Here is a 17,455-nt window from a genome sequence, read left to right on the forward strand (position 1 = left end):
GCGGCATCACTTTCATTACTCCCCCCTCATTACACCCTCTCATTACACCCCTCTCACAGCCAGCAGGAAAGATGGTGTATTGCGGCCTGTGCTGGAGATGGTGTTCGGTGCCACCAGAGGGTGGCCTCACCCAATCTCCAGCACAGGCCTCAAGCCGCGGTCTTTCCTGCCGGCTGTGACTGCTTTGAGGTGGGTGGGCAGGCAGCAGGATCCGGCGTGTATAGTCAGGCAGTGGGTCCTGGCGGGGGTCCAATGGCGTCATCCCTCTCATCACTCTCCTCTCATTACACCCTCTCATTACACCCCCTCATTATACCCCCTTCATTACACCCCTCTCATTATACCACCTCGTTACACCCCTTTCACAGCCTCATGATCGCAGCTGCGGCCTGGATCCGAGCAGCAGCTGGGATCCGAGTGGCGGCTGGGATCCAAGCAGGAGCCGGGGTGTTTGGGATCGCAGCGGCAACCTGGATGCAAGTGGCAGCTGGGATCGCAGCAGCGGTTGGGATCGTAGCTGTGGCTTGGATCCGAGAGGCAGGGGAGTTGTTCTCAGCAGCAGCTGGGTAACCCCTCTGTAAAATAAAGAATTAAATAAAAAAAAACATTGTGGGCCATCGCGCAATTTTCATAACCAGCAGAGGGAAAGCCCATGGTTGGGGGCTGATGTTAATAATCTGGGACAAAGGACAATACCCCATAAGGTTTCCAGGCTATTAATAACAGCTCACAGCTGTTTGCTTAGCCTTTCCTGGTAAAAATTACGTAAGGTCCCTCTATAAAATAAAACTAGCAAAGGCTAAACAGACAGCTGTGGGTTGATATTAATAGCCTGTGAAAGGATCAGAGATATTGCCCTCCCCCAGGCTACCAATATCAGACCTCAATCTATGAGATGCCTCTCCATTATTAACCCCATAGTCATATTATAAAAAAGACACAGCATGAAGAAAGTCCTTTATTTGAAATTAAAATCCACACCCTGTTTTACAAATTTATTTAAAAATAAAAATCAGTTATACTCACCTTACAACCATTCCATTGAAGCCCATGACTCCTGTAAAAAAATAGAACCATCTCCCTCCCCCAATATCAAATAAAAAAGATAAAGAAGCCAGCGCTACCTATGGTCAGAACACAATGCATAAAGTGCATATGCACATATTGATTTCTAACTGTATTTCAAAATGAGACATTTAGCAAACAATTAATCAATTTTTTGAGCCACTGGGGCAGGGCTGCTGTATGTGTGTTCAGTAGCCTAGATCAATCACAGTGAATACAGAGAGAATGGCGTGCATAACCCAGTGCACACGGCAACAGTGGTGGTCAACCACAACCAATATCAAATAAAAAGAGAGAGAAGCCAGCGATGCCTATGGTCAGCACGCAATACATAAAGTGCATATGCACATATTCATTTCTAACTGTATTTCAAAATGAGACATTTAGCAAACAATTGATCAGTTTTTTGAGCCACCCCACCACATCAAGACATTCTCATATGGGGCAGTCCTACTCTATGTTTTTTATATTCGCTGTGCTGTTACGGCTTCCTAAATATATTAAAAGCAAGACCAGATTACATGCAAACTGTACCTGAAGCGCTTCTGAATCACTCCGATGGCTCCAGAAAGGGTGAGCACAGTTAAAGGTTGACCATGTCTGGACATAGACATTTCAGGTCCAACTTCCACACTGCCTGACCAGCAACCACAGATGAAGGGCAAAACAGGCCCAGACACAGGTGCAAAATCAAACAGAGCCTGGAGCAGGCAAGGCTGCTGTATGTGTGTACAGCAGCCTAGATTAATCACAGTGAATACAGAGAGAATGGCTTGCATATCCCAGCGCGCACGGCAACAGTGGTGGTCAACCACAACCAATATCAAATAAAAAAGAGAGAGAAGCTAGCGCTGTCTATGGTCAGAACACAATACATAAAGTGCACATGCATATATTGATTTCTAACTGTATGTCAAAATGAGACATTTAGCAAACAATTGATTAATTTTTTGAGCCACCCCACCATGTCAAGTCATTCTCATATAGGGCAGTCCTACTCTTCATTTTTTATATTCGCTTTGCCGTTATAGCCTCCTAAATGTATTGAAAGCAAGACCACACTAAATGCAAACTGTACCTGAAGTGTTTCTGAATCACTCCCATGGTGCCAGAAAGGGCGAGCACAGATAAAGGTTGACCAGGTCCGGACATAGACATTTCAGGTCCGGACCTGCCAGCAAAAGGAAGGAATATATACAATTGTGCCAAGTGCGCACAGTATCGCTTCGGTGGACGCCACTAACCACCCAGGGTGGGGAGGAAAGCGCTAGAGTTGCGCACGGTGTCGCACTGGCGGTTACTGCTACCTGGCGTGGTACGAGAGTGCCCTGAGCAGGGAGCCACATTCGACAGTGGACCATTGCAGTTTTGAGGCTAAACGACTGGCAGTGGAGCATTGCAGTGTTTAGCCCAAATAACCTGCATTGTATCATTGCAGTATGTTAGGCGTCGAGTTTCCCCCACTGCACAGAGGGAATCTCAAGCCATGTCCTCTGCGGTCTCCTATTCCGCTGCAACCGCAGAGATTCCTGCTCAGCAGAGATGTCGGTCCAGGCGTCTTGCCCAGGCTAAGTCTGGTTGCTCCTTCAGGCTCTGCTGTAACACCATGTTTGAGTCAGCAGCAAGCAGACGCTCCAGGGACTAAGTCCTGTATTTTGTCTACTGAGAATGCCGGTGGGACGACCTCTCATTGCAGGTTGGAGGTCACTTGCGCAGGTCCCGTTCCTGCTCTGATTGGTCCACTGGGAAGGTCCCGGACAGACGCTGCTATAAAAGAGTCGCATGGCCACTGGGCCAGGCGCTAGTATAAACTCTTGTGGCTTATGGTGTGTATGATGATAGATGTTTGTTACTGCGAATAACTCATTATGAAACCCCTACCCTTGGTTGTGTCTGTTGTTAGGGCTTATTGCTTAGAGCCAGCGCCTATCAGTGGCTAAGCTATACGCCACAGTGCATCCCAGTCCTCTGCACTTTCTAGTGTCCGATTGTGCCTCCCTGCTCAGGGCACTCTTGTACAGTGTCAGGTAGCAGTAACCGCCAGTGTGACGCCGTGCACAACTCTAGCGCTTTCCTCCCCACCCTGGGTGGCTATTGGCATCCGCCAAAGAGGTACTGTGCGCACTTGGCGCGATTGTATATATTCCTCATACTCCAAATTACCCTCAACCAATACAGGGTCAGGGGGGCCGCCACAGAAACTACTGGCTCCACATACCTTTTCAACAATAATTTGTGAAAAACATTATGAATCTTGAACGTACCTGGAAGAGCCAGATGGAAAGAAACGGGGTTAAGGATTTCCAAAATCTTATAAGGTCCAATGAACCTTGGCTTGAATTTTGGAGACGCAACCTTCATCGGAATATTTTTTTGAGGACAACCAAACCATATCACCCACTTTGAACCGGGGACCAAAGGTCCTATGCCGGTTGGAAAACCGTTGGGCCTTTTCCTGAGAGTGGGACAACTTGCCCACTACTTGGTCCCAAATCTGCTGCATTCTGTCCACCACAGAATCCACACTTGGGCAAGCAGAAGCCTCCACCTGCCCCGAAGAAAATCGAGGATGAAAACCAAAATTACAGAAAAACAGAGACATCAAAGTGGCGGAACTAGCTCTATTGTTTAGAGCGAATTCGGAAAATGGCAGAAATAAGACCCAGTCATTCTGATCAGCAGACATGAAACATCTCAAATAGGATTCCAAAGTCTGGTTTGTTCTCTCAGTTTGTCCATTGGTCTGAGGATGAAATGCAGAGGAGAAAGATAACTGGATTCCCAGTTTAGAACAAAGAGCCCTCCAAAATTTGGAAACAAACTGGACTCCTCCGTCTGACACAATGTTCTCAGGAATCCCGTGCAACCGAACCACCTGTTGTAAAAACAGGGGCACAAACTCAGAAGAAGATGGCAACTTCGGGAGTGGTACAAGATGGACCATCTTGGAAAATCTATCACAAATCACCCAGATAACAGTCATTATGAGAGTCAGGGAGATCAGAAATAAAATCCATTGAAATATGGGTCCATGGCCTGCTGGGCACCAGCAGGGGCATCAACAAACCACTAGAGCGAGAACAGGACTTGGACCTGGAACAAGTCCCACAGGACTGCACAAAATTCCTGACATCACGAGATAAGGCAGGCCACCAAAAAGACCGACTCACCAAATCTCTGGTATCAAAAATACCCAGATGACCAGTCAGCGCAGAGCAATGAATTTCAGCCATCACTCTTTTCCTCCACTGGTCAGGGACATACAATTTCCCCACAGGGCATCATTCAGGTTTGTCCTCCTGAAATTCCTCCAGGGCAAGTCTCAAATCTGGTGAAATGGCGGAAAGAACCACACCCTCACCTAGAATGGTAGTAGGCTCGGTCACATCAAGAGAATCCGCAAAGAAACTCCTAGAAAGGGCGTCCGCCTTAACATTCTTAGTGCCAGGAAGAAAGGTGACCACAAAATTAAAATGCGTGAAAAACAAGGCCCACCTAGCTTGTCTAGGATTCAAGCGCTTGGCTGATTCAAGATAAATCAAATACTTGTGGTCGGTAAGGACCACAACTTGATGTCTAGCTCCCTCCAACCAATGTCTCCATTCTTCAAATGCCCACTTCATGGCCAACAACTCCTGATTCCCCACGTCATAGTTACGTTCAGATGGGGAAAATTTTTGAGAAAAGAAGGCACAGGGATTCATCTTAGAGGTTACCGGATCCCTTTGAGACAAAACGGCTCCTTCCCCCATCTCAGCAGCATCTACCTCCACCTGAATTGGGAGTGAAACATCAGGTTGCTTCAGAACCGGAGCAGAAGTGAATCTCTGCTTAAGCTCCTGAAATGCCGAGACTGCCTCTGGAGGCCAATTCACCACATCAGCGCCTTTTTTGGTCAAATCCGTCAGTGGTTTAACAATACCAGAAAAATTACTTATAAATTTACGATAGAAATTAGAAAAACCCAAAAACTTCTGAAGAGCCTTCAGAGAAGTGGGCTGAACCCAATCATAGATGGCCTGTACCTTGGCCAGGTCCATTTCAATAGCAGACAGGGACAAAATGAATCCCAAAAACTAAATCCTCTGTACACCAAAGAGACATTTCGATCCCTTAACATACAGAGTATTTTTTCTCAAGATCCGGAACACAGTCTGAACATGTTCCACATGAGAATCCCAATCACTGGAAAAAATCAAAATATCATCCAGATTTAAATTATCAAAATCCACAAAGTCTCGGAAAATATCGTTCGTAAAAGACAGGAAGACGGAAGGGGCATTAGTGAGCCCAAAAGGCATCACCAGGTACTCAAAATGTCCCTCCAGAGTATTAAAAGCCATCTTCCATTCATCCCCGTGCTTGATGCAAATAAGATTATATGCCCCCCTAAGGTCAAGTTTGGTAAACCAACAAGCACTTTTGACCCTGGAAAATAAATCAGAAATCAGGGGCAATGGGTACTGATATTTAACAGTGATCTTATTAAGGGAGCGATAGTCAATACATGGCAACGCAGCAGTTCCTTCTGCGTTGTACAGTACCTTTATTTTCTATGGAAAATGAAAACCACAGTGCCCATGCTGCGGATTTTTCCACGCGGATTTGCTGCGGTTTCAAATCCGCAGCAAGTCAATTCTTTGTGTGGAATCTGCAGCGGTTTTACACCTGCTCCATTGGACAGGTGTCAAACCGCAGGGGAAAACTGCAGGAGAATCCACAGATAAAACGCAGGTCTTTTGACCTGCGGATTTTGCCAAATCTGCGCGGAAAAATCCGCAGCACAATCCGCAAAGTGCGAACTTACCCTTATACTGTCGAAACGCGTTGTATGTGCTTTTTCTTGAGAAATAATAAAAACTTTTTGGGATAATAAGAAGCCTTGGATCCTACATCTACTGGAGCGCAAGTAGCCTGGTATAAAATTTATTGGACACAGTCATTGGAGACAGAACTACATATGAGAAGCTCAGTGTGACACTACACAAACGTGATGGGGAGGGGCAGCACGAGCTCTGGAAGTGTACATAGAATGTAAAATATTCATATTTTCCTGTCTTTCCATTAGTTGTTATGCAATTTGTCCCCACAGTAATACAGTGATTACCTATATGTGGTAAAAAAAACTAATGTTTGGACACATGACAAAACTTAGAAAGCAAAGAGTGCTATTTCATTTATGGAATGCAAATCTGGAATACCCAAAAGTCATCCCATTAGAAATACTAAAACCCATAAGTAATTAATTTTAACTCACAAGCTACATTATATTGTACATTATAGAATTTTATAAGATTGGGCTGTGAAAACGAAATACTTGGGGATTTTTCGCAAAAATTTTAGTTTAGCCGCAATGTTTTAATTCACTCAAGGGTTAAACTGGACCCTACAATTTCTAGTGCAATTTCTCTCAAACGCAGTGATGCTCCATATATCATCAGAAACTACTGTTTGGCCAAACGCAAATAAAAAAATAATAAAATAAGAGTAATAAAATCAAATTGTAAAAAATTTTTTTATTGCATCATGACACAAAAGACAACATAATAATCAATACATGTGCCTAATATGATAAAATGAGGCACAAAAAAGGCGCATATATAATTAAAGGAGGCACTATTAATATATACATATATTGGCAATCCAAAATTGATGAAACTGTGGTAGCCAAAAAATTATAATAAAAGGCATAATTAATAGAGCAAGGCAAATAAGTGCCAAGGATGTAAAAAACACAATAAAAAAATTATCAATTGATAGATCTCAATAAAGTGCATAAATAAAATGCAACAGTGCTAACTAATACATGGCCAGAGTGAAAAATAAACCGCTGAAACGCTGTGCAGAAAAAAAACAATTTAATTAGACAAAATCTGGTAAAAAATGTGCAACAGTGCAAACTGTACTGACTAATATGAAACTGGGTCTGAGCTGAAAAAGTAAACTAATGTGCATGCAAAATGTAAATGCATATAAACACATGACCTTTACACAGAGAAAACCAAAAACAAATATCCTAAAATAAAAAATTAAAAAATAAATTGCAAAAATTGCATGAAGATAGTAATAATAATAATGGTATTTAGTGAACATAATTTTGATCAAAAGAATGTACAAGCCATCCCGCCACGTCACAGCAACCCTTGTGGGACAGTCCTAACTCTTGTATTTAAAACCTTTACACTTGTCAAGTGACGTAAATGTGAACAATTACGTCACATTTACGTTCACATTTATGTCACTTGACAAATGGAAAGGTTTTAAATACAAGAGTTACTACTGTCCCACAAGGGTTGCCTTGATGTGGCGCCATGGCTTGTACATTCTTTTGATCAAAATTATGTTTACTAAATGCCCTTATTATTATTACTACCTTCATGCAATTTTTGCAATTTATTTTTTAATTTTTTATTTTAGGATATTTGTTTTATGTTTTTGGTTAGTACTGACTAATATGTAGTCAGAGTGAGGAAAACAGCAACAATGCTGTGCAGTAAAAATCAATTGATAAGACACCATCTTATATATAAAAAATTATGATAAAGTGCACCAGTGCAAGCATCTGTGTGGCCAGAATGAGAAAACACTAGCAATGTTGTGCAAAAAAACAGTGTAAAGGGGCAGATAACCTGGATGCCAAAACAATGAATCACGGTGTGTCTCAAGAACGTGCCCTGACACGCGTTTCGAAATTTAAAATCCTTTGTCAGGGGGATAAAATAACCATGAGCAATTGGGCTACTTATAGTATCATACAGTAGATCTGGGGCGAGCAATACAACGGCGCATGCGCCGTCAGCGCACATCGGAAGTCACATCGCGGCAGGCGTAACGTGACCAAACACCACTGGGTCAAAGGCCAGGCATGTCGCTCATATGGAGACGCCACCGCTCTGCAACCACCCAGCATGTCAGGCAGTGCATGCGCACTTTCTCTTTGCCAGATATAATGAGAGGTAGAATATGTTGGTGCACAAACAATTAATATATATCGGGCACAAATTGAAAGGGAAAGAGAGTGAATAAACATATTGTGCAAGCCTTTCAGTACATATCATACAAAGACTGTTATATTACGTGTGTACAGAATAATATACAAAATAGTACATGATCAATAAATAAACATTAATCAATAGAAGAGGGTAATTAGTTACAGTATATGAATTCATATATATAAAAAATCTATTAGATAAATATAGTGTATTATATTTTTCTGCCGAATGAGCCATATTAGGGCTTGTTTTCTGTGGGATGATTTGGCTTTTTCATTTGTACCATTTTTCTTACAAATTACATTTTGATCTCTTTTTCTTCAATTTTTTGTTTGTCAGTATGATGAAATTACATGAAAACTTGGCATTCAATTTGTGATCAATAAAGTTGAAATTTTATTTATACTATTTTCCAGACAAAGAAGAGATGTTTCGGTATACTGTTTGAGTTTCATCAGTCTAATGGAAAAATCACTGGTATAGATATTATACAAAGAGGAAAACTTCCCTTGTCAATAGTGGACGTATTAGAAACCATGATATCTTACCATAATTAAAATGAGACGAGTGAGGTTGTAGGGGGAAGGAATAAGAGTAGAAATGAGTGAACGTGTTCGGAAAATGCTTACCAGTCTCAAATTAGTTATGAACTTAGCACATTCAGATTGGTGTTCGCTTTCACAAGAATTTTTGCTCAAAGTGGGCAAAAATCGTTCACGGTTAATGAAAATCATTGCATTTCCACTAATGCTTTTGTATTACTTTGGCTAGGACAGTGCTGCTGTATGATAAGTGTATGATAAGTGGGAGCTTGATGAGGGGAGGGGATGTGTCTAGGTCAGAGGAGCATGTGAAGAGGTTACAGTAGTGGTGCGTGCTTTTTTCTTCCCTTAACCTTATGTGTGTTGATTTTGGCAACCAATCAGGGCACAGAAACCATCCACAATGTCATGACAAAAAATCTTCTGTAATTGGTTGCCAAAGTCACAAGTCCCTGGCCATATAGAAAGCGGACATCTTGTTTTGCTGACGTCGTTTGCTAAGCGTCACAGTGCAGAGAGGTTGCTCCTGCGCTACTGCTGGTGCTGGAAGTGAACTTATCCTGCGTGAAATCGATCTTTCAGCATCGATTGTGCAAAAACTTTGTGGCCGTCTCTGGAAGCCCCATTAGCTGCTACAAATCATTAGGTACTCTATAGTGGTGCAACCACGAGGCCCAATTAGCTGCTCCAAATCATTTGTGCTAAAACTGTGTTTCACTGGCAAACCAGAAGGCCAGATTTCCACATAAGGCTGTGTGCCCACGTTGCATTTTTTTAAGCGTTTGTGCTGGCTCAGACACTGCAGAAACGCTTAAAAGAAGCTTCAAATTAGTTTGCATGCGTCTTTGGCTTTTTGTGCCAATGCATGCGTTTTTAAACGCTGGGGAATCACTTAGCAGCTAAAAATGCAGCATGCCCAATAATTTCCGCATTGCTGAGCATTTTTAGCCTTCCCCAATGTTCTCTGAAAACGCATAAAAAAATGCGTCTTTTGCACAAAAAACGCGCAAGAAACGTACGGGAAAAAAGACGCACATTTTCTGGGAAGGGGATCAGTTTCGTGAGCATTTAAAAACGCTAACGTGGGCACATAGCCTAAAAATCATTAGGCCTACTATATTGGTGCAGCCACAAGGTCCAATTAGCTACTCGGAATCATTTGTGCTAAAACTTTGCTTCAGTGGAAAATCAGAAGGCTATATTTCCACTGAACAATCATTAGGTATAACAGTGTTTTTCACGCACACTATCTAAGAAAATAAATAGTGATTGTTCATTTAGTGAGAGGTGACTGATAGCTATGGACCTAAGGTTGTGAAACAGCAGGGTACAAGAGTGGAAGGCTACTTACAACATAAGTGGGAAAAAGCAAGGTCATAGTGGAAGGGGGAATAGGCTTGATGTTCGACATGTACATGGGTTAAGTGTTAATGTGAATGAAAGCTAAACTGAACAAACACCGTCTCATCCTACCCAATGACCACTGACAACATCTGTAACTGGCCGGCCTACTCAACTCCCTTTCTTTGGCAGCTGCACAGCGGTATGCCTTTCTAGATGAGGCTCAGAAAGAGCATGTGCTCCAGTAGATGGCAAGCACTGCATCAAATGGCCTCTCCTCCTCTTCCTCATCTTAACATCACACATAGTACAATCCTCAGAGGTGGCACCTCAATCACCCTTTTTTTCCCCCTGCGTCAAATATTTCCAAACACCTAATTGAACAAGGGGAACCTCAGATGGGCCATTCTGAGGAGCTGTTCACACATTGTATTCTATAGGCATCAGAGGCGTCTGCTTTGAAGAATCACAGAATCCAGAGGAGGAAAGCTTCTGCACTGATGCACAAAATGTTTTCATGTTGGATCCATGGCCGGATGACGTAGGGTCAGAGCAAAATCCAGACCCTCCTTATAGATGTTAACTGCTGTATTATACAATTAGAGGTATATGTACCTCATGGGAGCTCCCTCCTTGTTGTGAGTTTTTTCCTCTAATAGGTCAGCTCAGGTGAAGTTTCTAATATCTGTCTAGACTTGATGTAAAAATCCTGAGTCATACCTCTTAGCCTTAAATTTCTCATTAAGTGTATGGGTCCCTTTATTGTAGTCCATAATATTACTGCACTGCAATTCCAAAAAAGTTGCACCTATTATCATATTAGCAAACTCGCTGCCTTGGGGTAACTGTTTGCTCTGCTCTCTTCAAAGCACATATCCAAACCCTTTCCACCTCCTGCCAACTCCAACTCAAAAATATATTTTGCAGATCCATACATTCCTTAAACAAGGATCTGCAAAAACACTAGTATATGCCCTCATCATCTACTTGAATACAGCAATCTCTTTTGCCTTCCTTCTAAGATTCTGACACCCCTCCAATCTATCCTAAACTCTGCTGACTGACTAATCAAACTGTCCACCCACTATTCCCTGGCCTCTCCTCTGTGCCAATTTCTTCACTGGCTCCCCATTGCCTAGAGACTCCAGTTCAAAACCCTAGCCATGACTTACACAGCCATCCACAACCTGTCTGCTCCATACATCTGTGACCTAGTCTCCCAGCACGCAACCTCTGATCTCCTTCTCTATTCTCCTCTTTCCACAATCACATACAAGATTTCTCCCATGCGTCCCCCCTACTCTGGAACTTTTTACCTCAACATATCAGATTCTCACCTACCATGAAATCCTTCAAAAGGAACCTGAAGATCTACCTCTTCCGACAAGACTGCAACCTGCAGTAACCCTCATTCAACTATATCGCTGCACGACAAGCTCTACCCTCACCTATTATATCCTCACCCACCTCTTGTAGAGTGTGAGCTCTCACAGACAGGGTCCTCTCTCTCCTCTTGTACCAGTCGGTGACTTGTATTGTTCATGATTATGATACTTGTCTTTTATTATGTATACCCTTTTCACATGTAAAGTGCCATGGAATAAATGGTGCTATAATAATAATATAAAGAATTGTTAGACAAAAAAATACTGCTACATGGAAAGTTCCAGAGTACATTTCCTTTATATCCTTCTGTATAATGCGGAGGAAAAGTCCTTGAAGCAGAATTGTGGGTGAATGTTAGTAAAAGGTTACATGATGTGACAAAGATGTTAGCATGGTATCTGATGAAAAAGTGTTTTCTTCAATCCCGGGAAGCAACTAATTGGAAGAGATAAAAGAGAAATTGATTTGCTGCTCTTTAAATTATACAGTAACCTCACTTTTATGTTGATTAATGAGGCTGAGATGTGATGCTCAGTAATAGACTGTTTTTGTTTCCATGGATGTGTTTATCTTTCTTAGTGCTTTATACACAAACTTTATTGTTTCTGAATTTAATCTAACAACTATGTGCAATAATTTGACATAAATGGCCCACTATGCTTTTTTGTAATAATGCTACTACTATGTAAGTGCAAGTAATTTGCCACAGATTCGTATTGTGTAAATTCTCCATTTTTATTGTAATTTACATCAACCACACAAATTACAATGCACCAATATTATGCATATTTAATAAGACTTAATTCTAAACCTATTCTTTACCTTCTGACTGCTTTAAGATTAGAGATCAGTGACTCCCAATTAGCCACTATCTACCCCAAAATTAAAAAAAATGCAACAGGAACAAATAATGTATTCACGATATTCTTCTCTTGTAAAATGTTTTACAAATTTATATATAGTTTCCTTTTGTGGAGTAAATACATTTAATTTTCACAAAATTATTTGATTGCCTCAGTGAGAATGTTTATACCCCTTCTTTAGTTTTCATATCTGTACGTTATTCATTGGCAAGTTCATGCCTGTTCAAATATAAAATTATATCTTTTTTAGAGATGAAAAAATCTTTTTATTCAAATTCACCGACTTCAATAAATTTTCCCAAATATGCGGTTTCCCAGCTAATAAATTTGCAAAAGAGTAAAGGAGAGAAGAGATAATGAGAACTCCGCTGACCATAAGAGCTTACACTTTACAGGTCAGAGAGAGAACTCCACTGACAATAAGAATTTGTAATTTACAGTCAACAGAGAGGACCCTGCTAACCATAAGAGTTTACACTCTACAAAAATCAGAGACTTGGAGATGAGAAATTACTCTACTGGCCAAACTGAGCTCTGCAGGAAAATACTGATCTGTGATGGCCCAGGTACTGACCACCACTGTGCAAGGTGTGATTGTCATGATGACCCGTCTTGTGTGACGCGACCCGAAAGCCAGTAACTGAAGCAACAAAACGCAGCACGAAAAGCTGTCCTGTGTGACACGGCCCGCAGGCCGGTAACTAAAACAACAAGACAAGGGGAAAGGGGAAACAGTTACAATGGTGGGCCCTGCGATAGGGAAAGGGGATGTGGATACCTCCTGCACTCCCCTGAGTCAGTGTCCCTAACGCTCCTAACGTTCCCTATGCCGGTTCTGCACCGGGCGCCGATCAGGAACCTGTCGCCCTAGCACACCCTACACCTATCCCTTGCTAGGAAGCTGGGTGGTGCAGGCACTGGCCCCACCGCTGTACTAATACACACTAAGGAAAAACACAAACAGTGAAACACCACTTAGCTTTACTCTGTTGCTCTAGCTCCTGGAAACAGAGTCCACCACCAGAATGCAGCTCTCCTCCTGAATCGCTGCCACCAAGCTCTGTCAGAGCTACAAAGAAATCCCCTATGACTCCTTCCACACCAGGGCTAAGACAGTGTTGATAGTAACGCTCTCCAGCTCCATCCTCCACCAAGGATGGTTGAAATGAACACTATTACCAACACTGATTGTAACACCTGTGACTCTTTTATAGCAGAGCCAGAGCAGTCACACCTGCATTATAATCATGTGCACTTAACTAAAGCAGCAAGAGTGCAATGACGCTCACCACCACTGGGGCAAACTTAGAACAAAAGACACCACAGTGCAATAATCCTAATGGCAACCGGGGGCAAAAAATTTTTACTTAAGCACAGCTTAAGAAAAAAAAAAAGGTTACCTATGCTTTTTATCAGTCCTGATCCAGCATGGATCATGAAAGTGATAATCCGTAAGATGTCAAAGCTGCAGAGCTTTATAGGGAAGCCTGCAAGGCTAAGCAAAATAGTGTTAGCTTGTTATGTGATGGTCCAGCATTGTGGGAATTGGGGCCAGGCATTTTTTTTTTTTTTTTTTGCAAATCGAACCTTAAAATTTTGGAATTTGCTTGAAATTGTTAAGTTTAGAAAATTTGACTCGAACTTGATTTTTTGGGGATCGATCCGCTCATCTCTATTTATATTTTGTTTGTGAACTTTACTTAAACAGTCAAAACCTAAAATAAAAACAAAATGAGCAAATTCCCTGCAGTAAATAAATAAATAGCAATAGTGCATGAAAATAATGTAGGGTACTTAGTTAACATAATTTTGATCACAAAAACTTAACAGCTGCATGACTGTAACCCTATTTGGGATGGTCCTAACTTCTACTATTAAAGCCCTACCATATGTCAAATGACATACAGTGGGTACGGAAAGTATTTAGACCCCCTTTAAATTTTTCTCTCTTTGTTTCATTGCAGTCATATGGTAAATTCGAAAAAGTTTATTTTTTTTCTCATTACTGTGCACTCTGCACCCTATGTTAACTGAAAAAAAACAGAAATATAGAAATTTTTGTAAATTTATTAAAAAAAGAAAAGTTAAAATATCACATGGTCATAAGTATTCAGACCCTTTGCTCAGACACTCCTATTTAAGTCACATGCTGTCTATTTCCTTGTGATCCTCCTTGAGATGGTTCTACTCCTTCATTGAAGTCTAGCTGTGTTCAGTTAAAGTGATAGGACTTGATTTGTAAAGGCACACACCTGTCTATATAAGACCTCACAGCTCACAGTGCATGTCAGACCAAATGAGAATCATGAGGTCATAAAAACTGGCCAAGGAGCTCAGAGACAGAATTGTGGCAAGGCACACATCTGGCCAAGGTTACAAAAAAGTTTCTGCAGTACTCAAGGTTCCTAAGAGCACAGTTGCCTCCATAGTCCTTAAATGGAAGAAGTTTGGAACCACCAGAAGTCTTCCTAGACCTGGACGTCCAGCCAAACTGAGCAATCATGGGAGAAGAGTCTTGGTGGGAGAGGTAAAGAAGAACCCCAAGATCACTGTGGCTAAGCTCCACAGATGCATTAGGAAGTTGGGAGAAAGTTCCACAAAGTCAACTATCACTGCAGCCCTTCACGAGTCAGGCCTTTAAGGCAGAGTGGTCCAACGGAAGCTCTCCTCAGTGCTAGACATATGAAAGCCTGCATAGTGTTTGCTGAAAAACAGATGAAGGACTCCCAGATTATGAGAAATAAGATTCTCTGGTCTGATGAGACGAAGATAGAACTTTTTGGTGATAATTCATAGTGGTATGTGTGGAGAAAACCAGGCACTGCTCATGACCTGCCCAAAGCAATCCCAACAGTGAAACATGGTAGTGGCAGCATTATGCTATGGGGGTGTTTTTCAGCTGTAGGGACAGTACGACTGGTTGCAATTGATGGAAACATGAATGCGGCCATGTACAGAGATATCGCGGATGAAAATCTCTTCCAGAGTTCTCTGGACCACAGACTTGGCTGAAGGTCCACCTTCCAACAAGACAATGACCCTAAGCACACAGCTAAAATAACAAAGGGGTGGCTTCAGAACAACTCTGTGACCATTCTTGACTGGCCCAGCCAGAGCCCTGACCTAAACCCTATTGAGCATCTCTGGAGAGACCTAAAAATGGCTGTCCACAATGTTCACCATCCAGTCTGACGGAACTGGAAAGGATCTGCTAGGAAGAGTTGCAGAGGATCCCTAAATCCAGGTGTGCAAAACTTGTTGCATCATTCCCAAAAAGACTCATGGCTGTACTAGCTCAAAAGGGTGCTTTTACTCAATACTGAGCAAAGGGTCTGAATACTTATGACCGTGTGATATTTCAGTTTTTCTTTTTTAATAGATTTGCAAAAATTTCTACATTTCTGTTTTTTAAGTCAAGTTGGAGTGCAGAGTGTACATTAATGAGAAAAAAATGAACTTCTTTGAATTTACAAAATGGCTGCAATGAAGCAAAGAGTGTCTGAATACTTTCCATACCCACTGTAACTGTGAAAAAGGGCCAAACAGGATCAAGACCATGACTAATGACCACCCAGCCATGAGGAGCTATATAAACATAATGTTTTTGCACTTTGCAAATAAGGGAGTGGCCACTCTTTTGTTTGAGCTGGACATTACATTTATATAGATGGTCTTTTGAGTTCAAATCAGGAGGAATACTTGGCCACTGAATCAGCTTTGCCCTGTTCTCAGAAATGCAACAGTGGCCTTAGATGTTTGTTTTGAACGCCTTGTTATAAAAGTGCGCATATACCAAGGACATGGAGTGACGTTAGCATCTTCTCTTTCAATATAAAGCAGTACATTGGGGATTTCAGTGCAGTGCAGCTCCACATCAGTAATCTGCCACCACCTTGTTTTATTCTATGTACCCCTGACCTTTGTGATGTCATACAGTTTTGAAGTCATCAATTCCAAAACCATTTATCTTGGTCTCATCACTTAGGGGTATACAGTTCCAGTAGTCTTCACATTTTTCAGCATGGGCCTGGCAAATTGCAGGCAAGCATTTTTGTGCATGGGCTTTAGGAAACATCCATGTATACCATTTCTCTGCATTGTACTGTGTCATGGCAAACACTCATAGATTCGTTTGGATTTCTACTTTACTGCAGTGAACTTTCATGTCAATTTTCTTCAACACTTCTCATCTCTAGACACTCCTGTTTAGTTGTTAATATTTATGGTCTACTTGGATGTCTTTGTGAAATGGTTGCAGTTTCATATTTGTTAAATTTTTATACCAGTAAAAGTTTGCTAAGCTTCTTCTAGTCTTCACCTTCCTTGTGTAAACAATTTTTTTCGTTCTCGGGTCTTGTGACATTTCTCTTCCAAGTGGTGCCATTGCTGACAGTATAAAATGGATTTTGTTCAGTAAATAATACCCTTTTACAGTTAAATGCCTTCTAGACAGCAGTCTAATGAATTAGACTTACCTGTGATTGAATTCTTGTTAATTAGCATTTTGCTGTCTAAACTTTAACGAAGACTTTTTTGGGCAGTACTAATATTAACATCATGGTGACATAACGAAGAGGGAGGGCTCTGTGCTCTCATGTGATGCTCCAGATCGCTTCATTACCTCACTGCAGGTCCTATACGAGAGCCCTCAGCATCAGCACAGCCCACGCTGTGCTGTCAGGTATGCAACTGCGATCCCTCCTGTGGAACCCTGCTTCTGCCGCCTCCTTCTCCACCGGGTTCACCATCTCCTCAGCCACTGCAGTAATCCAGCACTGGGGAAACCATGTGGGTCTGGTGTTTAAGTGAAGGGATATTCATTTTCTGCTCCCCACCCACTACTCGTGGCTGACAGGTGGGCGGGGAAGCTGCTAATGAATATTCCTTCAATTTAAGCATTGGGACCACTTGGTTCCCCAAAGCAGGACTCCTGCAGCGGTGACATTTTCCTGCCTCATAGGAGTGCGATTCTGCTCCGCCACTGCTCCATCCCCACATGTTACATTCAGACCATAAGACTCAACCCACACTTTCCTCCCAAATGTGGAGGAAAAAAGTGCGTCTTAACGTCCGAAAAATACGGTACCTGTGCTAGAATGAGTTACCAGGCCCCTGAAATGCGTTTCAGTGCTACAGCCTTAATCTCAGGGGAGTCACGCGCATTTGAGCTACTGTGGCATTATTCATATTATTACTTCTGCATAGTTAGAGTTTATTATTCTATGTATTATACATTACTTTTCCACTATTGGCATGTGATGCCACT

Source organism: Dendrobates tinctorius, unplaced genomic scaffold (assembly GCF_039654945.1).
Source record: "Dendrobates tinctorius isolate UK_male_01 unplaced genomic scaffold, ASM3965494v1 ptg000160l, whole genome shotgun sequence".
Lineage (NCBI taxonomy): Eukaryota > Metazoa > Chordata > Amphibia > Anura > Dendrobatidae > Dendrobates > Dendrobates tinctorius.